The sequence below is a fragment of the Ranitomeya imitator genome, chromosome 5, assembly GCF_032444005.1.
Source record: "Ranitomeya imitator isolate aRanImi1 chromosome 5, aRanImi1.pri, whole genome shotgun sequence".
NCBI classification, from domain to species: domain Eukaryota; kingdom Metazoa; phylum Chordata; class Amphibia; order Anura; family Dendrobatidae; genus Ranitomeya; species Ranitomeya imitator.
Window position 1 is genome coordinate 625,040,932 of NC_091286.1, and position 26,842 is coordinate 625,067,773.

Genomic DNA, 26,842 nt, shown 5'->3' on the forward strand with positions numbered 1-26,842 from the left:
CGGCAGTGCCAGGTGTTGATGCAAGAGACTTGTGTGAGTTTCTCGCATCACACTCGCAAGTGTGACCCCAGCCTTACCATGCTTTTATATAGTTTTTACAATGGATCTCTTTACACTGTTGGGCACAAACACAGTGTGCACATACTGTAGTCTAATTCCTTGAAGAACATGTCACCAGTAAGATGTCATTGTTTTACCCGGTGTAAAAGCCGCTGTTCTCCTGAATCTGACTTTATTTCTCTTTTGTTCCTGCTCCTTTTTGTTCTTGAGATGTGGCCTCTTTTTCCATGTATATAAATCTAGTTAACAAAAAACGACAATTTTAGGACAACATTGGTAGATATCAGGCAAAAAATTTTTACGCATTTATGACAATCGACCAGTTCTGTTGTAAATTCTGCTCTTGGGCTCCCTCCGGTGGTTATGAGTGGTAGTGCTGCTGTCTTTGGATCGCAGCATTTATCAGGTGTGTCCACTTATTGCAATTTGGACTGGGCTATTTAGTCTTGCTTGATCCTTTAGTCAGTGCCAGTTGTCCATTGTTTTTGGAGGATTCACATCCCTGACTGGTCTCTCCTGTTTTGCTGTTATTTTCAACAAAGATAAGTTCTGGCTTTGTTTTTGCTGTCCACATGCTGTGGGCCTTACAATTCTGTGCATTTTCATGTTTTGTCTTGTCCAGCTTTGTCTGTGTAAGGATTTTTTGCAGCCAAGCTGTATCTCTAGAGATGCAGATATACCCTCCATGTCTTTAGTCAGATGTGGAGATTTGTATTTTCTGTGGTGGATATTTTCTAGTGTTTTAATACTGACCGCATAGTAATCTGTCCTATTCTTTCTTTTTAGCTAGAAAGGCCTCCTTTGCTAAATCCTGATTTCAGTCTGCGTATGTCTTTTGCCTCTCCTCTCACAGTCAATATTTGTGGGGGGCTGTCTATCCTTTGGGGATTTTCTCTGAGGCAAGATAGTTTTCCCGTTTCTATCTTTAGGGGAAGTTAGTCCTTAGGCTGTGTCGAGGTGTCTAGGGAGTGTTAGGTACATCCCACGGCTACTTCTAGTTGCGGTGCTAGGTTCAGGGTCTGCGGTCAGTACAGGTACCACCTTCTCCAGAGTACGTCACATGCTGCTCCTAGGCCACCAGATCATAACACAGATCCCCCCAAGTGCAGTAAAGCGCGTGTGCTGTGGTTGACATTGTTACGGAACACAATGTGGTGAGCACAATCACGGGAGGACTGTGGCTCTCAGAAAGTCATCTCTCGTGTATGAGCTCTGTAGCATAGAAGCTTCTATGTATAGAATGTGGAGATTCATGTTTATGATATTACTAGATGGAGCCCGCCCGATGCTATCACATTGGGAGGGTGGTGACGTCCCGATGGGGGCAGGCTTTGCAGCGCTGAGAATCTCTCGTCCCCAAGCCCCATATAATGCTGCATAAAGGTTGATTATGACCCCATAAGATGCTCCATAGAAAATGTGCCCCATATAATGCTGCATAAAGGTTGATTATGGTCCCATAAGATGCTCCATAGAAAATGTGCCCCATATAATGCTGCATAATGATTGATTATGGCCCCATAAGATGCTCCATAGAAAATGTGCCCCATATAATGCTGCATAATGGTTGATTATGGCCCCATAAGATGCTCCATAGAAACATGTGCCCCATATGCTGCTGCTGCAATAAAAAAAATGACATACTCACCTTTTGTCCTGAGCAGGCCCCCGGCACTTGCAATAATCACCTGTCCACGTTCTACTGCCGGGCGCCGCCCCGTCTTCCGCGTCCTCTGCAGTGACTGTTCAGGCAGGGGGCGGCGCGCACTAACCACGTTATCGCGCCCTCTGACCTGAACTTCAGTCAGAGCACGCGGAAGATGGAGCAGCGTCGGTGGTGGAATGCGGACAGGTGAATATCGGAATGCTCAACCTCCCCCGTTATACTCGCCTGCTCCCGGTGCGGTCCCTGGCAGCTTCTCTTTGACAGATGGTCTCTGGGCACGGCAGCTTCTTCCCAGTAATGAATATGCGCTTCACCTCTATGGGAGTGGAGTCGTGTCCATATTCATTACTTTAATGAGCGGTACCACATGACCGCTGAACACAGGAGAAGCTGCCGGCGCCTGAGAAGCAGGGACATGCAGAGACGTGCCAGGAGAAGGTTAGTATGATGGACAGCTGCTGCTCCCCCTCCCCGCCGATCTGGAAGGTCCGGCGATGACCCGCTGGTGGTACTGCGCAAGGGCCTAGTACCACCAGCGGGTGCCATATTGGAATACCCATCACTTGGGTATTCCAATATGGCGGTCGGCGTACTTCCCGTGCGGCGCGGTGGATTGTGGAATTCGAGGACGTCCAGACAGAAGTGGATGACAGACAATTTAAGGCAATTATATAAATAGATACAATGGTAAATGACTCCCCTTCCTAACTGCTTACTATGGGACATGCTTTTATGACAAACTGGGGTCCTATTAACACAAGAATGTCCATTATTGCCTTACTTTATTTTAAACAATTTCTACGTAATATATCTTGCTCCTCCATGAGAATCAAATTTGTATGCTTTATGTTCTAGTTAATAGATGTAGATAAGCCTAAAAGTAGGTTTTTTTTTTACTTTAGAAATGTTTAGCATGTCTATATGACAGTATCCATATGACTGATCTTTGACCATCCAAACTTTGAGACGCCTTAGGCCTCTTTTACACATACTGGGTTTTTTGCGGCCTGTTGTTGCGTGCCTTTTTTTGCTGGCCGTATCACTGTAATTTTCACAGTCTGCCGCAATAACTGACAGGAAAAAACTTGCTGATCGCCGTTTTCTGGGTTTCAAATACTATGGAAATTGTATTGGAAAAAAAAACAGTGTTCCGAAAAACCGGAAGTCATGGTGCACCGCCGTTGTTTTTGCGGCCCCATTGATTTTCGATGGGGGCCATGTCCATAAGCCGAGAAAAAGATTGAGCAGGCTCGATCTTTTTTCACGGCCGTAAATACGGCCCTCACGGCCATACAACGCACCATGACATTATTGCGGCCCCTTTTTGGGGCCCCATAGAAATCTATTGGGGCCGCAAAAACGGACCGCAAAACAACGGTATGTGTAAAAGAAGCCTTATACTTTAGGGTAAGTTCACACTAGGTGTTTTTTCAGCAGTTTTTTCTGCAACAAAACCCTATCTCTTGGCAAGAAAGAAGCAGTAGAAAAAAAAGTTTGTTTTTCTTGCAATTTTTGTGTGGGTTTTTTTTGGGGTGGTTTTTGGCATGCTAGATTTGTCTTTTGCAGATGCTGATAAAATTTAGTGTTGGTAAAAAAAAGTCCTATTCAATAGTGTAGTGCAGTGACCCCTGTTACAGCTAAGGGGCGCTGTGTGTGCTCCTCGGGATATGCATGGAGGCGTATCTGTGGTTATAATGATGGTGAAACAGTGACAGGCAGAGTTGTAAATGGCCGATATGTGTCGCAGAGGGAGTCTGTGCTGTAAGCCTGAAGTAATGTTGTTGTTATGGGAAATGTAGTCCCAAAAGTGTTTGTATAATTATGAAGGGAGTCTTACACGGCCAGTTATGAGAGCTGGGTGGGTCGAACTAGCCACACACACCTCCCATCTATGGGAGTGGTTACAACTACATAATGTGACCATGGTGTGGTCATATGGAGGTGTAGTGGTCTCTGTAATGGAGACTGTGTGAGATCCTGGACGGCTTGTGTGTTGGGAGGTTCTGCGTGTAGACTGGATCCCTGAATAGTGCTCTGTGATGCCGTGGATCTGAAGACTAGTGTGTTGGGAGATCCTGGGAGTAGGATCGGATACCTGAACAGCTCACTTAGAGAATTGAGGGTTGGACGTTCCCAGGTGGGGACGGACGTCCTGAATAGCGCACTGAGTGGCCTGTGTTGTAAGTCCTGGGAGTAGGATTCCTGAATAGCACAACCTGTGTTGGAAGTCCTGGGAGTAGGATTCCTGAATAGCACAACCTGTGTTGGAAGTCCTGGGAGTAGGATTCCTGAAGAGCACATGGGAAGGAGTGTAGGCAGAGTCTGCAATGGCACTGCATTGGGGGAGCTACAACCCGTCTGAGGATCTGGACTAACTGATGTGTGCCTGCCAGGCAAGTTGGTGATCCCAGTTCGGCAGTTTCCCTGGAGGAAAGAGGACTGACAGAGGTCAGTGTGTGGAGCAGGAGCTCCTGGAAGGTAACCCAGAGTATGGGGAAATGTGTGCACTGACAGGGGGTCAGTAATGAACTGTATGGTCTCCCACGGTAACTGGACGAAGTGAGGTCCAGCATGTTTAGAGATGGCGAACAAATGTCATGTGCCCTATATGACTAGAGACATTGATACAGCGTACGGACACCCCCGGAAACTAGTCAAGGAGGGCTGGTGGGTGTAGTGTCTGAACTGTGAGTTAAAGCCGTATATGAAATATCTAAGTTAAAGCTGCAACTAAATGTCACCGGTTGGTGCCTATTGTGTTGTATGAAGTTTATAATGAACATAACCCAGTTTATGACTGCATAATAAACCGCATGGACTGTTTTTGTGAGAAAAACGTGCCTGTGTGACTGAGTCCCGTTGCTAAGCGAGTGTCCCCCAACACATGCAGTAAGCGCTATCTCGCAATAGATTCAGGTTTTGCCACAAAAAAAACACAATAAAAACCTGATACCTACGTTTTTGGTGCGTTTTTTCAGCGTTTTTTCACCACCCATTAATTTAAATGGGTGAAAAAACGCTGAAAGAAGTGACATGCTCCATTGTGCAAAAAAACATGCAAAGCACAAAATCCTGATGAAAAAAAACAATGTGTCTGCATGAGATTTCTGAAATCTCAAAGGCTTTGCTGGTACTGTAAAGCGCAGCTGAAAATTTGCATAAACAAATCATAAAAAAAAGCTGCAAAAAAGCCTAGTGTGAACTTCGTCTTAAAAATACTCTTTTTGGAATATGTATTATAGTAAATAGTTCTCTCTTGTTGGCCAACGTTGGATTGAGCAGGAAAGATGAGTCTCACACTTTAAAGGGGTTTTACCAAGACAATAAGTTATCACCTATCTACATGTTGATTGCTAGGGATCCCACAACTGGGACAGTCCCATAGACAATGAACGAAGCAGTGGTTTACATGCTCAGCTGCTACATAATTCACCCATACATGAGCATTGGTGGGGGTTGCATGGTTTGGACCTACTGCAATCAGAAAACTGTTCCTTTTACTGAGAATAGGTGATGATTTACTGTCTTGATACGACCCTTTAAATGAGTACTCGAGCATACATAGCCATACTTTTGCCGGGAGTAAAGGGTCTGGCACCCCCATTCTTGCAATTATGAAGATCCCCTCTAGCAAACTCTCACCTATCAAAGATTACCGCAATAGATGGTTTTGTTAAAGTGATTTGTATCATCAGAGAATGACCAAGATCAGGTTTTTTTGTTAAATGTAATTTTATTTTAAGTTCTGATTAATATGTTTGGTTTTTTTTTCAATACTCTACACTAAAACCACAAATTTTGCATTTGCCTACTGGCCGCTAGGCCTTATACTAGACTCCTATTTCCTAATCATTACAGAATATTTTCAGCAGTCTCATTATCCACGCAGACAGGATTACAGTGACAGGGAACATCTCTAGAGCTACAGTATACAACGCACAGAAAAAAATTATTTTTATACAAATCAACAGGGTGATTGCTTTTATCTATGCGGCTACTAAAGAGAACAGTAATTATGAATCTACGATTTCACCCAGTGGCCAGTGTCAAAAATTATGTTTAGGGATAAAATAAAAAAAACAACAACTTTCGATTGTTTTGAAAATAAAAATTGTTTCCAAATTTTCCTTATTTTTTTTTTTAGATTAATAATTTTCAATTATTCATACTGCTATCAGCATAAATGAAAAATGACTTTTACGTAAAAATCTGATGAAATAGTGATGTTATTTTCCTGATAACACATTCCTTTTAGTCCTTGATTGTACTTACCATAGTTATCTTTGATTTTATTGTTAATTACAAACATCTTCGCCTCCTGTAGCTTTTTATAGTCACATCGTAAAATGTAATATTCTTCGTGCATTACTAAAATTCTTGATCTATTCTTCTTCATCTCTCGCAGCCTGACGGCCTCCGCCTCCGGGCCCTGCAGGGTACTCTTTTATCTATTTACAGCCGGTGTAAATAAACATGGGACTTCCATGACGCATTGCAGACACTTTATAAGCTTGGAAAGTTCCATCTACTTAGAAAACGATTTAGTCTAATTGTCTTTTTTTTTTTTCTTTTCGATTCTTTCAATGTATTTCATGCTTTAAAAACAAACTAGTATTTAGAAAATAGTTTCTAATAATTACAAGTATTACTCTCACGTACACAAAATGTGACAATACACTAAATGTTCCATTACTTCGGGCTAAAAGCATTTGCTTTGTTTTGTCTGTTACAGGGTCTACGTCAAGGACACATTGCTCCAGTTTGGTCTTTGATGCAGACGTCTTTTCTATAGTAAGTTGAAGAGTCAATTTTCCATGTGCAGAATATAATTGATGTCTATAAATTATTTTTTGTAACCGAGACCAACCTTGTGTTTACTGCAAGAAGTAATAACGTGTAATCCATAAGTCATCTACCATCTTAAAGACTTGGGATTTCTCCTCGTGGAACATGAAGCAGGGTTTCTTACGCCCATAGGATGTCACAATTTTTTTATTACATGAAGGTAACTGTTGTGAATTCTGTGGCCAAGCTCCCTCCTGTGGTCGTGAGTGGTACTTCGGCTGGTTCTGTCTATGAGCTTTCTTTGGTGGATGAGAGTGGTACTGCGGCTTCTGAGTTTCCTTCCTCAGGTGATGAGGTTAAGTCATTAGGTGCTGCTCTATTTAACTCCACCTAGTGCTTTCATCCTGGCCTCCAGTCAATGTTCTAGTATTGGTCTTGCTTTCTCCTGGATCGTTTTTGTGGCCTGTCTATCCTGCATAAGCTAAGTTTTGCTTGTGTTATTTTTTGTTTGCTATTGTTTCTGTCCAGCTTGCTATATTGGTTTTTCTTGCTTGCTGGAAGCTCTGGGACGCAGAAGGAGCACCTCCGTACCGTTAGTCGGTGCGGAGGGTCTTTTTGCCCCCTCTGCGTGGTTGTTTGTAGGGTTTTGTGTTGACCGCAAAGCAATCTTTCCTATCTTCGGTCTGTTCAGTAAGTTGGGCCTCACTTTGCTAAATCTATTTCATCTCTGACTGTGAGTTGAGATGAAAATACAAACGCATTGTATGTGGGGGCCTGCCTTTTCCTTTGGGGTATTTCTCTGAGGCAAGCTAGGCTTATTTTTCTTTCTTAGGGCTAGCTAGTTTCTCAGGCTGTGCTCGAGGCGCATAGGTCTGGTCAGGAGCGCTCCACGGCTACCTCTAGTGTGGTTGGATAGGATTAGGGATTGCGGTCAGCAGAGTTCCCACGTCTCAGAGCTCGTCCTATGTTTTTGGGTAATTGTCAGGTCACTTTGTGTGCTCTGAACTTCAAGGTCCATTGTGGTTCTGAATTACCTGTTCATAACAGGTAACGTCACTATGCTTTTAGCGCATTGTTATCACAATATTCCTATTGCACATAAAGTATTTCCAGATCGGGAACATGACCAATTTGTGTTCCCCCTATTAATAATGGTAAATTGATAAAGGGTGGAGTACTCCTATACTATTATATACTCTGTTGAGTTTATTGTAGTACATTGTTGAAGTTTTATAATTATTTGTTCAAGATGTTAAGCTATGTCAGGCGCAGTAGACAAGCAAAATCTGCCGCCTTAGGTGAGGGTTAGATCTATACTTATTATGTCACTTCATTAAAAAATGACTGTGATACCAGTGCCCATTGGAAATGCTATTTTTCTTCTTAACAGAGAATACATATCTCTGTTATTGCTGTTCATAGAGTATGATGAAAATCATCTTTAAATCTTGTGCAAATGTCTTGAAAATCACTTGAAAAGTCCTAATACAAAAAGTTTAAGCATAGCCTTAACCTCGGTCTTATTTACCGTATCTGGTCGCACGATGTCGTTATTGCCTAAGCAATACTGAAAAACTGTAAAAAGATGGAAAACTGAATATCAGAGGTGGAGCTACAATCTGAAATGATGTGAAACATAGGAAGAGAAAATGCGGCTATCTTAAGGGCAGTCTGCAGTTATTGAGATCAGGAAAAGTACATGCTGGAGGGGAATCCAATGACATCCTCTCGTGGAAGCATCTCACCGAGACCAAAGCAGCAGTAGATTGGAGTTAATCATGTCCGTGACCAGAACCTGTTCAGATGTGAGATTTCAGCCAGAGATGCTGCTGGGAGATGGAAAAAAACAGAATCTAGGGTGACAGGTGTTGGATGTCACTCAGGAGTTAAGTCACAGTCATCAACAGTACCGTTCACCTTCTGGAGGGACACCACATCCGTCTGTATGCACGGATTGTTTGTCTGGAGCAGACCCGAGTCGGTAAGAAAACTAAGGCCCACTGTGACCCCACAGTGGGTAACCGTGCATGCATCTCACTACATTCTGGCGCCAAAATACTCAAGCCTGAGATAGAGCCTGTAGTTAGATACATAGGCATATTGACTGTTTTAGGCCATGTTTATTGCTAAAATCAGGGTCTGGAACTTCCTCATTTGCTGCCACATTTCCGGTTTGTTCCGTAATTTAGAATCCTTATCCATGACTAGGTGCCGACATGGCATGCAACAAACTTCAGTCCAAACTTGAACTTCTGAAGAGAGACTACAGTGTGCGAATGAGAACCATTTCAGCCAGGTCAGTGAGGATGCATAAAGATGACTTCTTGCCTGATGTCCTATTGAGACTATGCCCAAATTTTTCTGTGTGTGATGGTTAGAAGTATAATAGACTAGGGTTATGATGCATAGTTGTGATCATAAATGATCATTCAGGCTTCAGTAAAAACTGTTGTATTCAAAATGTCCCACTGTATAATTCCACCAAGTGTACGTGTAATCATCAAGCATGATGCATAGCGACCCAGTAAGCTTAATGGTTACAGTAACTTTAAGTGGCGTAACTACAAATGTAAAGCCATTTATTTTTTGAAAGTGTCCGAAACATTCTACCATGAAGCCACCTTATAAACACTCCTGCTATTTGTGCATAGGTTTTTCCCAGACATTTTATTGTGGAAAACAAAAGTGATTTTTCTTACTGTATTACCATAGAGATACATTGAAGGGGGTGTCTGGCTTCCGTATTGGAAGTGAATGGTATCAATGATGTTACAACCCCACATAGCTGCTGAAATGTAGGCATGATCATCGGGGATTGTACACATGTTCTGTAGTAATGAACAGGACATGTGTATGGGATAGTATTATATTCGTCATGGACTTACTTTCAAATCAGATACTATTCTATAAAAAACAGGTCATATCTACATATTTGAAGTGTTTTCCATCTTATTCCCTACATGCATGTACATTCTGATCTGCTGATACTCTTAACAGGTGCGTGGATGCAACAATGAGGAGACAGTGGTACTTACCAGACAACTATTTATTTGGCAAACATGAATTTCTATATATACAGTATGTTCGTAAAGTCATGGTGCACTTTTGACCAGTCACAGGATCTATTTATAGTTTACATTTTGGTGCCCTCTCTCTCTCTGGCCCAATCATATCAGACCTGTTCATGAGGAGAGATATAACAAGAACCAAACAAACAACACAAACTCATTTAAGCTGACCGTGACCAAAGTGCTACATGAATATTATCGGTGCATTTATAACGAAGCACCACATAGGAATAACATTAATCTGTGGGATAAGCAGTTGAAGGAAACCGGCAGTTTGGTGGAGAAACCCTATTCTCGTGGGCCATCAGTCAGTGACGAGTCTGTAGACTCTATACAGGATAGCTACCAAAGGAGCCCTAAAAAATCTGTGCGTGTGTGCTCGACAATTACACCTAAGCAAGACTACAGTTCATAAGGTGTTAAAGAAACGTCTCTGTTTTACGGGGTACAAATTGCGGCTGTTGCACGCTATCAAAAAAGCGAATAGACCCAAACGATGTTCGTTGGCTACAGATATGATTCATGAGATCGACAATGATGCAAGATTTTGCAGAAGATTGTGTTTAACGATAAGGCGACCTTCCATATCTGTGGACATGTTCATCGCCATAATGTCCGAATAGGGGCTACCCATGTGTGGCAAGAACTTCACTATCGTTTGGATGTGTGTAGGGCAACAAATGGATCCCACATCAGAACATGGCAATGTAACTAAACATGATGCCTACACAATATTTTATATATTTACCATATATATAATATATATGCCCCCTATATTTCACAGTTAAAGGACTGTCTATCATTAATGCCTAGTCCTAATTCCCCAACCTAACAGGCGTCACTTTCACTACTGGGCCAGTCACCGTTGTTTTTCTTCTAGGCAGCTCAGAACGTCACACAGACCCTAACGGGAGTCGATGATACTGCCCAATAGGCCGCAATTTCCGATTTGATGAGTTATTTGGTACACTGTACGCTTGACACACTGGCCGTCTTTGTTCCCTGAAGCATGGCTCCGGGCCACACTCTATATAATGTACGTCTATGAAGGAAGTAATGGCTCACACTAACGTCTCTCTCTGTGGCCTGATTGTCTTCCTCTGCCCTGGCTCTGCTCACTCGGCTTGGATCTCTCAGCTTTGGTCACCTGGATCTGGTTATTCGATCTTTTTCTCGGAGTTGGGTTCTTGGTCTTTCACACGCAACTGGCTTCTCAATTCTTCATTTGCATCTGGTTACTCATAATGGTGGCTATAAGCCATCTCCACTACACCGCACATCCGTCCTGCTACAGGTCCAAGCGCTGCCTCCTCCCCTGCTCTTCCTTCCCGGGCTTTTTATAATTATTAATTCTGCTATAGCTATCACCTGACCCGGTGTCTCCTCTAATCTTCTCCCGCAGGGGACGTGTGTTCCACTCTTCGGTTCCTACCATTGTCATTCTCTATTCTTATGATCATTTAGTCAGCAAATGGCAATGTTTGCTAGCAGACACTTAGCTTAAACGCTATTGTGTGTATCTCTTCACTCCTCCATCCCCTTACATTATCACTCAACACATCCCTGATAACTAATTATTACTTCTTAACAGTTTCATGTTCCGGACTTTCCCCTGCTTCACCTCTGTGCCAGAAAACCCTTCTGCCTGTCAACTCTCCATGACAAACTGACAGATTTTAAATTTGAAAGTGAAGGAAATGGCTTTCCATTAGTTTTAATGAAACTGATGGCAAAGCCACCACCAGAGGCTGATGACCTGTATGTCCTTGTCATGGTTGCATTTTTGTAACATTTCAGCAGGCCCAAAGACAGACAAGATAAAGCCTCTTCTGGTAAAAGTCCACATCTCCTCCTAATATGGAGACCAAGACACTTAACCAATGCACACCAGAGGGAACACATGACTAAAATCTGTAGAGTAACAAATAAATTGACAATTCAGACTATAGGATCGGGACCCTGATCACAAGCTTACAATCCATTAAGAAATAGGAGTGACCCAGAGCATTTGAGCCCACCTTCTTCACCAGCCCATCAACACCAATGAGGTGTAAGGAGGTTGCTTTCCCTGCTCCTTGCCTGAAACCACTTAGTCAGACAGCTGGGTTGTTGGGGGGAAGACTTTCTGGGATGAGGTGACTGCTGGGAAGAGAGAGGGGTGTGGTCAGAAAAAGAGCAGGAGAGCAGAGAGAGGGCAGCGCGCCAAAGAGAGGGCAGGCTGCAGCGCCGTGCTCCCCTAAAGGTAGTGCTCCCCGTGAGGGCACTGAGGCTGAGATACCCACCATAGTGAAAGCTGGATATGAGAGTGTGGACTTGGCAGCCTCCGTAATCTGAAAAGACGCATCTCCTGACAGTGACCTGGTGACCGCAGTGACAAGCCGGAACCCCTGAGTGTGACAAGTAAACCGCTCAGTGTGTGTGTGTGTGTAGCATTGCAACTGCAGAAAGCCTGCCAGCCTGATATACAGAGACTTGCAGCAGAGTGGCTGAGTTACTTCCTGCTTTCAGCTTCACTGGAAGAAAAGGCTTAACCCCGGAGTCTCCAGTTCCTAGGAGACAGAGAAGAGTCTTCAGGATCTTCAAGCACTGCTGGTGACTGTATCCATGTTGGAATAAGGACCCTCAAGTCAGGACCTCCCTGGACTGAGAAGTTACCAGAACATTCGTTAACCGTTTGCGATTCTGCTTAGCTGTTTACTGTTTGCTTTATCTCTATTAACCCCCTGTTTACTCCCTGCGAGGAGAATCTTAAGGTACCGTCACACTAAGCGACGCTGCAGCGATACCGACAACGATCCGGATCGCTGCAGCGTCGCTGTTTGGTCGCTGGAGAGCTGTCACACAGACAGCTCTCCAGCGACCAACGATCCCGAGGTCCCCGGTAACCAGGGTAAACATCGGGTAACTAAGCGCAGGGCCGCGCTTAGTAACCCGATGTTTACCCTGGTTACCAGCGTAAAAAAACAAACAGTACATACTTACATTCAGCTGTCTGTCCCTTGCCGTCTGGTTCCTGCCTTGACTGCTGGCCGTAAAGTGAAAGCAGAGCACAGCCACAGCGGTGAGTCACCGCTGTGTGACTCACCGCTGTGCTGTGCTTTCACTTTCACTTTGCGGCCAGCAGTCAGTGCAGGAACCAGACGGCAAGGGACAGACAGCTGAATGTAAGTATGTACTGTTTGTTTTTTTACGCTGGTAACCAGGGTAAACAGCGGGTTACTAAGCGCGGCCCTGCGCTTAGTTACCCGATGTTTACCCTGGTTACCAGTGAAGACATCGCTGAATCGGTGTCACACACACCGATTCAGCGATGTCTGCGGGGAGTCCAGCGACGAAATAAAGTTCTGGACTTTCTTCCCCGACCAGCGATCTCCCAGCAGGGGCCTGATCGCTGCTGCCTGTCACACTGGACGATATCGCTAGCGAGGACGCTGCAACGTCACGGATCGCTAGCGATATCGTCTAGTGTGACAGTACCTTTACTCCTGTTAATAAATTCCCCTCAACAGTTGGTCTGTCTGTTCTGTGGTGACATACTCAACCCTGCACTCTATTACAGAGGTTTCCTCTGTGTGCTTTGCATATCCCAGATATGCAATTCCCATCAATACCAACCAGTTAATCTTCACATTTTGTCCATCTGGTCTCGCCTTTTGCTGTTATTTTTAAACGGAAGATAAGTTCCTGTAAACTGTGCGAGGTTTGTATTTTCTGGAAGTAGAACAAACCTCATAATGGCTGCTCCACAAAAAAACTAGGTTAAAGTATCAGACCTTCAGTGTAGACGGGTGACCTTTTGTAAGTGATAAGCTGAATGAATCATTGATGTCTGGCGGCATGGCTTGTGCATAGCAGTAGCCCAGATTCAAGAACATTCATCTGATCTTGTTTTCACACTTTGGGTGAAATTATGCACCACATTTTCCCAGGAAAGATTAAATGCTGGAGCTCAAAATATGTATGTGTGTCTCTTGTGTACGAAGATGTTATCCAAAGGTGTTGGTTGGGGTTGAAGTCAAGGCCTTGTGCGGTCGGTCATGTTCTTCAGCACGAAACTCCTCCAACCATGTCGGTATATTTGTATGGAAGAGAGAATTGCATTTGCATTGAACAAAAGCTGCTAACCATCACAAAATCTTTTTCATAAGTGTCTTCTCCATGATAAAAATTGTCAGTATGCTACAATGATCTATCCCTTCTGCTGCGTCCCCTCCAATCCCCCAGGCTGACAGCTAATCTGCAAATCAGACTAGGCAACTGTATGTTGACTCTGCAGAGAAAGTTTGAACATCTGTTTATTGACAGATTTGCTACTCGTGTTACAATTTTTTTTTTTTTGACGGTCGCATATTATTTTTAACCAATGAATATGGTTTAAAATGATAAAGTAAAACTTAGCTTATTAATTCCCTGCATGTGTGCCAGGCCACGTCTCCATTCCGACGGCCATTTACAAGCCCCAATCTCGGTATTAAGTCGTCTCAGTGATTGGATAACTTTTAATGATGGTAAAACTTATTTCACAATATTTAATCTATGATCATAAAAATCTGCTCGTTTAAAATTGACGAGATCCATGCCATACTAGCAAATTATATGGCAAAGTATAAGAATGTAAAGGGCACTTCCCATATATTGAAATTAGTTAGAAACCACAATATAAATATATTATTTCTATCTATTTTATTCTTATTTCTCTAGATTTTCTAAATATGCCTAATTACATACTCCATGATGTTTGTGGAGATGGCCTGGCTTGGTGGCCGTGCCACCCTGGACATTACAATAGCTGTGTATGCACAGGACCGATCTGAAGTTTTTGACACTATCCTAATCTAAACCCTCAGTACAATATTTAGACAGCAACTAAAATAAGTTCTCCAATAACTCCAGGGATCCAGGCTAGATTTGCTCCGACTATGATCTATCAATTACAGTCCTGTCGTTTTTTCCGCTTCTAGAATTTCCTACTGCTAATGTCTTGTGTCAGATTAACCATTCCGGAAAATTTTTGCTTTAAGCGCAGTGTGCTGCAAAATGAATGTATTAATTTAGCGCTAATAACATTTAATCGAGTGTGCCACTCTATACTTAATTCTCCGCACATCACCAGAATAATCTGTTAATAGATTGTGGCATCGTGGGCACAAAATATCCATCAGCTCATTATTACTGCAAAAATGAACAAAAGTGAAACTTTAGATGGCAGACAAACATGTTTTGTATTATCACAGCTTAATTTTAAGAAAGGCAAAAAAAGGCTTTCCAAATACTCCCAACATTTATTAGTGTATCTCTTGGAGAAAAAAATGTACCTGGCATGATAAAATACAATATCCCACATTGTCCCTAACCGCATCCATCAGGAACAGGCTGCCCTCGTATGCCTTAGATTTTTAGTAATTGTATGCCGCTCTCCCTGCATTTATTTAATGTGTATTACCAGTTAGACCAGAGGTCACAACCTGTGGCTCGCGGGTCCATAATGTTTGGTACATTACTGTCTGCCAGCTTGGTGTTTGTCTCCATAGCTGGTTATAGATCCGGTGCTAAAGTCTCCAGATGGTGGCTTTTGTGAGTAGCCCACCCAGAAGAGCAGATCTGGAGGTGAATATTCTGACAGGGGTGATGAGGGACAAGTTTACATATTGTCAGCTAGAGATTGGATGATACAGATAGTCATCAGGGTGCTTGATTCTGGACTCAATGGAGTAGTGAGAGTCACTAATTCGGGAACACCGAATGGGGGTTAAGTGGGAACCCTTGGGTATAAGTATATTATCTGTATGGGAAGGGGGCACAAGGTCTGTTTGATTTCTATAGGCACACTTTGACTACCCACACATTGGTCCTAGTGGGTTTTGAGTTCCTGGTACTGTGGGGGGTGGAGGAGGGCCCTGGATGTGGCTCGTGACCATTTCTCAGAGTTGAATCTGGCTCTCAAGGTAAGGCTGAGTTAGACCAAGCCATGAATTACATAATGTTGTTGGAGAGGTGACGCATACCAATTTTTTTTTTGATTGCCCATAACCCTCTATCAACCGTGGTCTGGCACTGTAATTACTTATCCATGACAAATACATGGCATTTGTCACACGCATCCACTTAAAAAGAGGACCTGTCAGCAAATTTTTCATGTTGAACTAGTCACAGGATGTAATAGTGGATGCAGTGCAGAATAAAATGTGTTTTTTTTTTTTTAAGTTCGACTTTCTGTTGCTTAGATATTAGCAATTAAAGTATTTGGCACCTAATGAATTAACTTTTGTTAAGCCCAAGTGGGTTTTATCAGACAGTTATCACTGGGGTGTGTATTTCTTCTCCCAGTATAACTTTCCCAATCATATGCAGGCAGCATAATTCAAAGAAGAACATGCCCCCACCATAGGTAAAAGCAGATTTCTTAGTGTGTGTGATGTAATGATACAGTCTTAAGCTAGGTTCACATTTGCGGTTGAATCCGCAGCATCTTGTCCACAAACGCATGAAAAAAGCATGCAAACGCATGATAACGCTGTGTTTTTTTATCTGCATCAACTTACGCATGACAAATAAAAAATGTAACGTTTGCATGCGTTTGCGTTTTTTATGCGCATGCGTTTGATAGGAAAAAATTTTTCCAGGAGAAATTCCTTGACACAAGCCACACCCAATGGGTATGTCTCATGGGATATCTGTATATAGACCCTTGTGCAAGCGCAAGCAAATGCATGTCCTTGCGTTCCTATGCGTTCCCATAGACTGTAATGCGTTTATTTGACACACTCCTTCCACAAGCATCCTCATGCGTATGGCGGCGGAAATTTGCCGCAACAAAAATTCTAATGGTGCGTGAACCGCGCCCAGCCACACATCGCGAAAACGCGCTTGCGTAAGCTAACGCGGGCGAATGCATGCTAACGCATGCACTTGCGTCTACAATGTAAAAGATATGAAATCAAGACGCATGCGGATGTATGCGTCAGAAACTCTGCGGACACAACCGCAAAAGTGAAACCAGCCTTCATCTCCTATTCTAACTTTCTGCATGAGTCAGCATGTGGAGATTAGGGCAGCACAGCTGAGTTTAGTTTTGTCATATTACAAGCCCTTTTATCATCTCTCCTCCTCTTATCGCACTGTCAGCTCTTCTCTGTTACCCTTTATCCTACACTGTCTGGAGATCAGTCACACATACGTCTCTTAAGCTCAGGCAAATTTGAAATGCTCAAGTAATTAACTGCAAATGCCAAATTGGAGTAGGTTCTCAGGATTCTCAACCAGTGGCCTCTGATTACTGACGTGGCTGATGGTAAGGGTTCTGTCAATCAATTTTCACCAACATAAGTGGGAATCCAGTAGCTTGCCCACTAAAATTAATTGAGTAATATACTAAAGAGCTGTGGTCCCGTTTACAAAGCTCACTAGTTTTTACAAAACTACAGCTCCTAGTGTGTCCTTACAGCCTGAGTTGTAGTTTTACAACATGTCAGAGACCACTGCTTTAGAGATTGGTAATCTGACTGCTATGGGAACAAGGCAGATTATTTTCCCTCCCTATGGGAAGTTTACTTTTGTGGATTTCTTCTCATAGGCTACCATCAAAAAAGAGAAGAGGAAGAGGGCCGTAACACATAAAGGGGCTAACAAATGTCTAAGTACAAAATATGGGGTAAGGTGGGATGGACTACCACTAGACGAGTGTGTCATTTTGATGCATTGACTTTTTTTTTTTCCCAGGGTTTTTCCTGATTTTCAAGTCATAAACAGACATATTTAGACCTTATATTTGCCGCCGTCATATCCAATCCATCTCAGAAATCCCTAACAATTTTTACAGCTGAGTAACCAGCCGTTTTGTTGCTGTCTTCCTGGTAATTTGCTGATTGTCATAGTGACTCTCTTTCTCTCTCGAGGGTGCTGTGTTGGGTGGTGGCCAACTATATATAACAGGTTGTCATAGGCACCAAACATTAAGAAATGATTAATCCCCAGAGAACGGAAACACTATTGTGTCAACTGTAAAGAGGAGCATAGTAATCCACCCGGCTGCAGATGGAGCCACATTTTAGTAAGTATTGCAATAACAGGGTTAAGAAAAACAAATACCTGAAGTTTATTAAATCTCACACATCAAATCTATTAAAGTAACTTGCATTTATCATATATCATTATTGTAATATTGTCTCTGATCACGTAGGCATTAATGGTAAATCTATCAGATGTTGTTATACTGTGGATATGGTTGGTACTATCTCTCAGAGTGATATTGTTCATGGTATTTTGGAATTGTGGTGGTTCCATCACTCGTATGCTTTTCGGGAACGTGGGACCATTGCCTGCTGTCAGAATTTGGGAGGTGGCTGGGTTTCTTGTCTCATACAGTTCCTGAAAACGGCAGTTTTAAGAAATTGTACGTGGTCTCTGTACTTAAAGACAACTTTATCTCATTTGATAGATAAAGTGATTTGCAGATTGTCTACTTATCACATTATTTTAACATTATATTGTCTCCCCCACTACAAAGTGCCTGCCACTGATGCCTTCATTCTGTGCAATTTGCTGTCTACTGCCTGTTGTCAAGTATAATCAGTTTTTAGCAGAAGAGACTGTTTACAGGGATTGGAGGGGGGGTCTATTGTCTCTCTCTGCTCCTGCTCTCCTGTCTGTCAAATGGCATACATACGTAACAATGAGTTGTGTCATAGAGGAGAATTAAAATCCATAATGACATCTACGGAGACGGGACATATCACCCTCACATTGAACATATGGGATTAAATATGGCTGGGGAGAGAAAAATAACAGATAATTCAACCTCTATTGAAGTAGGACTCTACAATGAACATATGGGATTAATTATAGCTGGGTATGAGAGAAACTAATTATAACAGGGAAAGTGAGAAAAAACTAACACAACCTCCATTGAAGTAGGGGCCTTCTGCAGTTGCCAGGTAATTGCAATAGGATATCTACTCTTGGAGTTATACACCAAAGCTAGGATTTATTTATTGAGTGGCAGAGAAGAACAGGGGCTTCTTCTGTTCAAATTATTTTTCTGAGACATTTTGGACCAAATGGCCAGTGATGAATATTGGGGTTTGCATTAACCCGATATTTAGGGAAGATATTTTTTCGGTGTCGTAGTAAAAGGACAAACATAACAAGTTCACTCCCATCACCATAAGACCATTCTAACCTCTCCAACTTAATATTGGTCTGATGGATGGTGCTATCCATGCCATGTTTCATCTCTATAGACAGTTAAAATTGTGATATGAAAAATGTTGACAATATCTATCACCTGGGACCTGCAGGGGCAAAGGTATCCTCTAAGTTAGGGATCTCGTACAATTCTAAAAGACCTAGCACATCCCATATCTAGCCCCCCCATGTGCTCACCAATGGGATGTATGAAGGTGTAATCTTGAACTAATAAAAATGAGAGTTTGAGTGTCTGTCAATGTTCAGTCTAGAAGACATAGTTTGCTGTGAGAATGTTCCATTTGCCCAATCTTAGTGCTTCCCTCCATAAAGATAAGAGCCATTCCTGCAACATGAGGTTTAGTAGTTTTCTTTCGTTATTCCTTTTGATTCCATGTAATTGTATATACTGTATTATTTTGTTCCCATTTTGCATCATCTTTATATATTTTTTTTATACACACTGCCTATCTTTCCGGATTAAATAAAAAAAAATGTAATAGCTTTGTTCCTCTTGCTCTCTGAACTGCACCCCTGAAGCCATAAACCATTGGTAGTGGCAGTGGTAGTCATTGTGGAGTTTACAGTGACTGTTCCCTAGCAACCAGGCAACCCCCACATGTACTTATGCTGGCTAACAGATGTAAATCATTCAGCTGCGGCAAGAAAAACTAAATCTCCAAGCACTAAAAAATACTCTGAGGACACCCGAGCGTGCTCAAGAAATCTTGAGTAACGAGTGTATTCACTCATCACTAGTCTTATATTATAGGATCTTCAAAGTAGCCAACTTTTGCTTTGATGACTGCTTTGCACACTCTTGGCATTCTGTTGATGAGCTTCAAGAGGTAGTCACCGGGAATGGTTTTCAGTTCACAGGTGTGCCCTGTCAGGTTTAATAAGTGGGATTTCTTGCCTTATAAATGGTGTTGGGACAATCAGTTGTGCTGTGCAGAAGTCTGGTGGATACACAGCTGATAGTCCTACTGAATAGACTGTTAGAATTTGTATTATGGCAAGAAAAAGGCAGCTAAGTAAAGGAAAACGAGTGTCCATCATTACTTTAAGAAATGAAGGTCAGTCAGTCTGAAAAATTGGGAAAACTTTGAAAGTGTCCCCAAGTGCAGTTGCAAAAACCATCAAGCGCTACAAAGAAACTAGCTCACACGAGGAACGCCCCAGGAAAGGAAGACCAAGAGTCACCTCTGAGGATAAGTTTATCCAAGTCACCAGCCTCAGAAATCGCAGGTTAACAGCTCAGATAAGAGACCAGGTCAATGCCACACAGCGTTCTAGCAGCAGACACATCTCTACAACAACTGTTAAGCGGAGACTTTGTGCAGCAGGCCTTCATGGCATAGTAGCTGCTAGGAAACCACTGCTAAGGACAGGCAACAAACAGAAGAGACTTGTTTGGGCTAAAGAATACAAGGAATGGACATTAGACCAGTGGAAATCTGTGCTTTGGTCTGATGAGTCCAAATTTGAGATCTTTGGTCCCAACCACCGTGTCTTTGTGCGACGCAGAAAAGGTGAATGGATGGACTCTACATGCCTGGTTCCCACCCTGAAGCATGGAGGAGGAGGTGAGATGGTGTGGGGTGCTTTGCTGGTGAAACTGCTGGGGATTTATTCAAAATTGAAGGCATACTGAACCAGCATGGCTACCACAGCATCTTGCAACGGCATGCTATTCCATCCGGTTTGCGTTTAGTTGGACCATCATTTATTTTTCAACAGGATAATGATCCCAAACACACCTCCAGTGTTATGATCAGGTGGCCTTGGAGCAGCATGAAATGACCTTCGCTGGAGCAGTGGTAACTTTACTGACTGCAAATCCTGATCCTATCACCGCAACTAGAAGTAGCCGTGGGGTGTGCCTAACCAGACCTAGACACCTCGACACAGCCTAAGGACTAAATATCCCTAAAGATGGAAATAGGAAAACTCTCTTGCCTCAGAGTAGATCCCCAAAGGATAGGTAGCCCCCCACAAATAATGACTGTGAGTAGGAGAGGAAAAGACACACGCAGACAGAAAACAGGGATAAGCAAAGGAGGCCACTTCTACCTAGATAGGAAAGGATAGTACAGGATAATGTGACCGCTCCTGTCCCTGCGCGCCGCCATCACTCCTCCTCCAGGCTTCAGCGTTCCAGTCTCTCTCTCCCGGTGTAGCGTCTCATCCTCCTCCCGCTGCGCGTCCCCGCCGCTCCTCTTCCTGGTCACAGCGCGCTCATGCCCAGATGATCCCTTCACTTCCGGTTCCTCGCTCTGTCAAGGGCGTCCGGTGTTGGCGCAGGCGCCCTGGGATCATCAAAGGACGCATGCGTTCCTCTGCTTCTCCTCCTTCCCTGGAACTCTCCAGTGACAGCCAATCCGAGTAGGACTTCTTGTATTTAAGGTCGGTCTTCTTGCTTAGCTATGCCTGATTGTCATTTTGCTTTTGCAAGTGCTTCTGGCCCGTTCGCTCTGCCTGTGCTCGCAGTCTCTTGTGTTCCACGTAGTCCGAGCTCGTTACCTTTGTCCTGCCTGCTTTCTCCCTGTGTTGTTAGTCTTTTCTTTATTTATTTAGCACCTCTCTGTTTCCTTGTCTCCTGCAGGCTCCTCCTGTCTTGGCTTCCTGGTCTGACGTCCGTCTCCCTGGTCCTGTGCTTCGGTCCTGTCTTCCCAGTTTTCCTTTTGTTCGCCTCTCACCTTCCTCCCTTTCTCCTTAGTCCTCGTTTTCTTCTCTCTTGAGCCGCCCCTCTTGGTACGGCCACTGTGGGTTTGACTCCTCTGGGCCTGCCCCTGACGGTCCCTGTATAGGGGTCGGTTCCATTAGGTTAGCTCGCCCGGAGGGTTTGTCTCTCCCACGGTCCAGAGCGTCCACTCTCCTTCACGCTACTGATCGCGTCACAGATAATATGCGGTCAGCATAAAAAACTACAAAATATCCACAGCAGAAAAATACAAAAACTCCACACCCTAACTAAAGATGTGGAGAGTATATCTGCGACTCCAGCGAGTCCAACTAGACTGAGAAAAACATCAGGCACGGTCTAGCAGGAACAAAATAGAAACAAGATAAGCACAGAAAATAAACACACAGCAGTGTGTCTAAAAAAATGAAGCAAACACTTAGCTGAACTGGCAGCAAGCAGGAGAGGCCAGGCAGAGGACCAACACTTCCAAAGGAACATTGCCTACTGGCAAGGACTAATGAGTCCTGCACAGCTAAATACCCCAGTCAGAATTGCAATTAGCAGAAACACCTGTCCAAGACTGCTGCTCTGGAATAACTGCATTACCATCAACAACCACCGGAGGGAGCCGAAGAGCAGAATTCACAACACACCAGGCTGTGTAAGGGCTATTTGACCAAGAAGAAGAGTGATGGGGTGCTACGCCAGATGTCCTGGCCTCCACAGTCACCAGACCTGAACCAAATCGAGATGGTTTGGGGTGAGCTGGACCACAGAGTGAAGGCAAAAGGGCCAACAAGTGCTAAGCATCTCTGGGAACTCCTTCCAGATTGTTGGAAGACCATTCCCGGTGACTACCTCTTGAAGCTCATCAAGAGAATGCCAAGAGTGTGCAAAGCAGTCATCAAAGCAAAAGGTGGCTACTTTGAAGAACCTAGAATATAAGACATATTTTCAGTTGTTTCACACTTTTTTGTTAAGTATATAATTCCACATGTGTTAATTCATAGTTTTGTTGCCTTCAGTGTGAATGTACAATTTTCATAGTCATGAAAATACAGAAAAATCTTTAAATGAGGTGTGTCCAAACTTTGGTCTGTAGTGTGTGTGTGTGTGTGTATATATACAGTATATATTCCATGCATTGGAATTGGAGGTGTATATACCATACGCTCACTGTGAGTTCTTAACCAGCCCAGTAGTGGAAACAGCCTCACTCGTCAGTGAATTGTGTAATTACCCTGATGACTGGAGGCAGCAAGGTTGCGTCTCCTGACAAACTGGTGACAGTGGTGGGATCTGCACTAGCCAACCCCCCCATATCTGGCTGTTATCCGTGGCATGTTGGCTTTCAGTTTAAGCTGACCAATCCATTTGGACAATGCATGCTGGTAGTGAAGGAAAGGAAGTTCCTGCATCTTCAGCACTAGCAGAATGCTGATAACAAGGAATAGCTCTCTGTAAAAAAAAAAAAAAAAAAAAAAAAGAGAGAGCAGCAAATTACAGAGCATGAGAATCTGGTTAGTTTCTGGATGTATAAGACCTATATGTGCACCCAAAGTATCTTTCCTATATGAACTCAGGTTGTTGCCTACAATGTTACACATGTATTCATAGAATCGGAATTTGTAGACTAGACCTTAGTTTACTGTAATGTTTAAGGCAAATCTAGCTTTATTTTTCATAGATTTGTGGCTTTATTTTCTGTTATACCCACTGACCCATGGAAAGTCAATGCTACACTAATAAAACACTGGGGATGTGGAGTCACTACTCTCCTAGCTGAAGAAATGGTTGTCTTCTATTTCATGCATGAATCAGAGCAGGCAATTTGTCCTGGAATAGATGTTTTGCCAGCGCTTAAAAAGCTCAGCGCTATATTGTTATTAAGCAGGAACAACTGTAATCCCCGTAAGCCGCCACAGTTTACTTAGCGAAGAACAGCCATAAAGATGCTATATTTACTGAAGCAAATATTAATTGGGGAAAAAGTAACTGATGTGATTATATTGAAACGAAATCCAAACAGTCATTTCTGGAAAAGCAAGCAAACATTGTAAATGTAGATCCGCTCATTGTCTGTGTAATTTCTGGTATCCTTAAAGGGATTTTGTCAGCAGCACTAAATGACAGTTCACACCAAGCACAGGTACTTGATGCTCTCTTGATGTAGCCAAAAAATTCAGTACACCTTCCCACCTACTTGCTTAAGATCTAGTCGGGAGACCTGCTTTGCAATGAATGCAATGAATCCTGTTGATATGACACAGACAGATGACGAACTACCTGAATACTCAGGCAGAGGATTGCCGCCTGAGGTGGCCAGTGCTCTAATGGCTAATATAAGTGACATCAAAGGTGCGCAACAGTTTATCCTAGGAATCTGGTGCACGCAGGGGCAGAAGAAGAAGAAACCAGCTACAGCTTAGAACATGTAAATTAGAAAGCTGCACGGATACATCTTTTTACAATAAGAAGTTATGTCTGGAAAATATTGCTAAGGTACAAAAAGTCCTATTATTTCCCTAAATGCACTAAATATTGCTATGATATACCAATCTAAGGCAAAATTAGAGGCGATCTTGTTGGGTCACTTGATAGAAGTCAGAGGCTCGGCAGCAGTAAGCAATTTTTATAAGATGTAAATTAAAAATCTCCATAGGGTTATATGGAGGCAATAGGAAAAAGGAAGGATTGTAATCCAGCACCCAAAAATGTAAAATTACAAAATTATTCAAATAAATGCATTAAAAGGTGCATGCAATAAAATGATCTTTAAAACCTTATGATTTTCATACTGTGACAAGTCCTTACAAGTATTGCACTGCAAAACGCGTAAAGTTTTGAGATGTTTTGGATTCCCTTTTTTGTCGCCTGCACTTTTTAATTGATTTCTTTGACGATCTTTGGAATTTTATCATTTTTCGGTGCCAGATTACGATCCTTCTTTTTTCCTATTGTCTTACTTCAGGATAAAGGCCTTGAAGAATCCGAGCACCTTTAACCTAAAATTTGCCGTAATTTCTTCCGGTGCAGGCGTGAGCTGATATCCTTTTTTTCATTTTACAGGTTTTTAAAATAATAGATTCTCAGAAATACTCATTAACATCCACACGGATGAGAGACTATCGATAAGAACAAGAAGATGGAAAATGTTTAAATCCTTCACCTCCTCGTTAGGACAGATGGACATTAGGATAAATTGACCATTTTGCTTGTTCTTTACGTAGATACAGTATTGATGTGACTGTGCATCGCAATCTGAATCTTCAAATGCAAGCGAAGCTTCATAACTGGCTTTTATAAAATTTATTTTTCCAATTGATTCCCCTCCCGAAAAAATGATTCTATCACCTTCAGTTTTAAAGTACACCATGTTCCTTCTTTGAGGGCTGACTGGAAAAATCTTGAGAAGGAAAAAAAACAAACAATAGAAATATGAAGGAACTTGGTCAAAGGGCAAAACCTAATGCAAAATGTTCAAAAGCCTAAAATCTACAAGAAAAAGAAGCAAATAAAGAGTCTGAGATTGATGTACTCGTAGCACTAGTCAAAATTTCTCCGAATCCTTTCAGAACTGGCAGATTGTATGAAACGTCGGAATCTGATTTTTTTTCCTTGGACGATGTTCTGGTAGACCTCCCAGAATCTTTTTTTTTTTTTTTTCTGGCAGCATCATTTAATTTAGATGATCTGAACGAAAAGAAGCTTGAATTTGAAGCATTAAAATACCACTGATTTCGAAATTGTCTTAGACTTGGAAAATTGAAGATGAATATAATTCTGGAGTTTAGTCCAAATATATAGAGGGATTGCGGGTGGCACAGCTTGTCAACTGTAAAATTTCCACCACTGTAGGCTACGTGCTGATCTGGCACTGAATAACGCAGCTGCCGAAATCCTGACTAGGGTGCACCTCTCAACCAGGAATCAATATAGTCCAAATACAAGAAAAAATGAGGGCACTCACCAATCTTCACAGGATTCAAAACTTTATTGATGAAATCTTCACATAAAAATCATGGCCGGAGCTGGCAGCGCCGCAGCTCGTGTGAGCAGGGGAGAGCTGGGATGACTGCCGTTTCGCGCTGTGCTTGCGCTTCTACGCATGAGTGCCCTCATTTTTTCTTGTATTTGGACTATAATTCTGGAGTTTATTTTGCCTTTAAAGGGACTGTAGACTTGTGAATCCTCAGAGCACGCAGTGTGAGGAGTCTCCTGCGCCAGCGCCGGGAGCAGACAGTCATGTGACCACAAGTATGCGATTTGCATATTTCCAGCCACATTCCGACTAGACTGTGTCTAGCCTTGCGCAATGCATGTGACGACTAGTCGGCAGGTGACCGTATGTATGGTATATTGAACCCAAAACTAGATGGCACAGACTGGTTTCCACCACTGGATACATGGAGATCTGCTGATTTCTTTCTTAACTAGAGAGAACACCAACTGGTTGACACTATTTCATCTATAGTATCAAAGTTGGGCAAGTACTTGGCTGTACTGTGACTTGGGTACATCTAGCCGGATCAGTATTATATCAGAATAGGGTATGTATTGCAGGAGTCATAAGACAATAGGAATATCATCACGTTTACTTTATTGGTTGCCATTTTTTTTTGTTTTTGTCATTTTGTGTAAAAATGGTTATATCCCATTTTTGCAATATTTTTAATAATTATAAATACTCGTAGATCACTTAATGTATTATCAATATTGATACTTCTCGCTTTGACAATCAGTCCACTTTAACGTGTATTTGACTTAAAAAGGATATACATAAGTCACCATGTATCCAACTGAACAAGTAAAGTCATGTTTGCCACTCACGTCTAAGTGTGAGGCTCTGACAAGGTAGTCGAGGGGAGAGCTGAGCTTAGCCACCTTTTTATTTTAAATGGAATCTGTCAGCAGGTTTTACAATGTAATCTGAGAGCAGTATGATGTAGGGACATGTTCCCTAATTCCAGCGATGTGTCACTGAGCTGCTTGTTGTGATTTCAATAAAATCAGTTTTGTCTGGAGATTATCACTAGAGCACTAGTTGTCTTGTGCCATGTAGTCGTCCTGCTCTGTATAACCCCACCCCAACCACTGATTGGCTACTTTCTGCCTATGCACAGTGTACACAGAAAGTTGTCTCAGTGTTGAGGGCGGGGTTATAAAGAGCTCAGCATTCACAGCACTGCTAGATCTGCAGCAGGGAAAACTGTAGTTCCATCACAACTGCGGCAATCAGTAAACTATGTGATATATCGCTGAAATCCGGATTTGCAGCAGAGAAAACAGTGATTTTATCAAAACTACAGCAAACAGCCTAGTAAGTGACATATCACTGAAATCAAGGTCTCTGTCCCTATATTGTGCTGCTCTCAGATTAAATCACAAAAACAT

The 26,842-nt window shown here is 42.6% G+C and overlaps 1 protein-coding gene across 3 annotated transcripts in view; it reads left to right on the plus strand.

Annotated features, from left to right (window-relative positions):
- The window catches only part of HPCAL1 (hippocalcin like 1), a 279,207-nt gene that overhangs the window by 100,871 nt on the left and 151,494 nt on the right, over window positions 1–26,842 (plus strand). For 2 of the 3 annotated variants that reach the window (XM_069728089.1, XM_069728088.1), the window contains exon 2: window positions 6,459–6,517. The exons of the other annotated variant lie outside the window; for it this stretch is intronic. The gene's annotated coding sequence lies outside the window, so the exon portion shown is untranslated. The remainder of the gene's footprint in view (window positions 1–6,458; window positions 6,518–26,842) is intronic. 3 annotated transcript variants of the gene reach the window in all.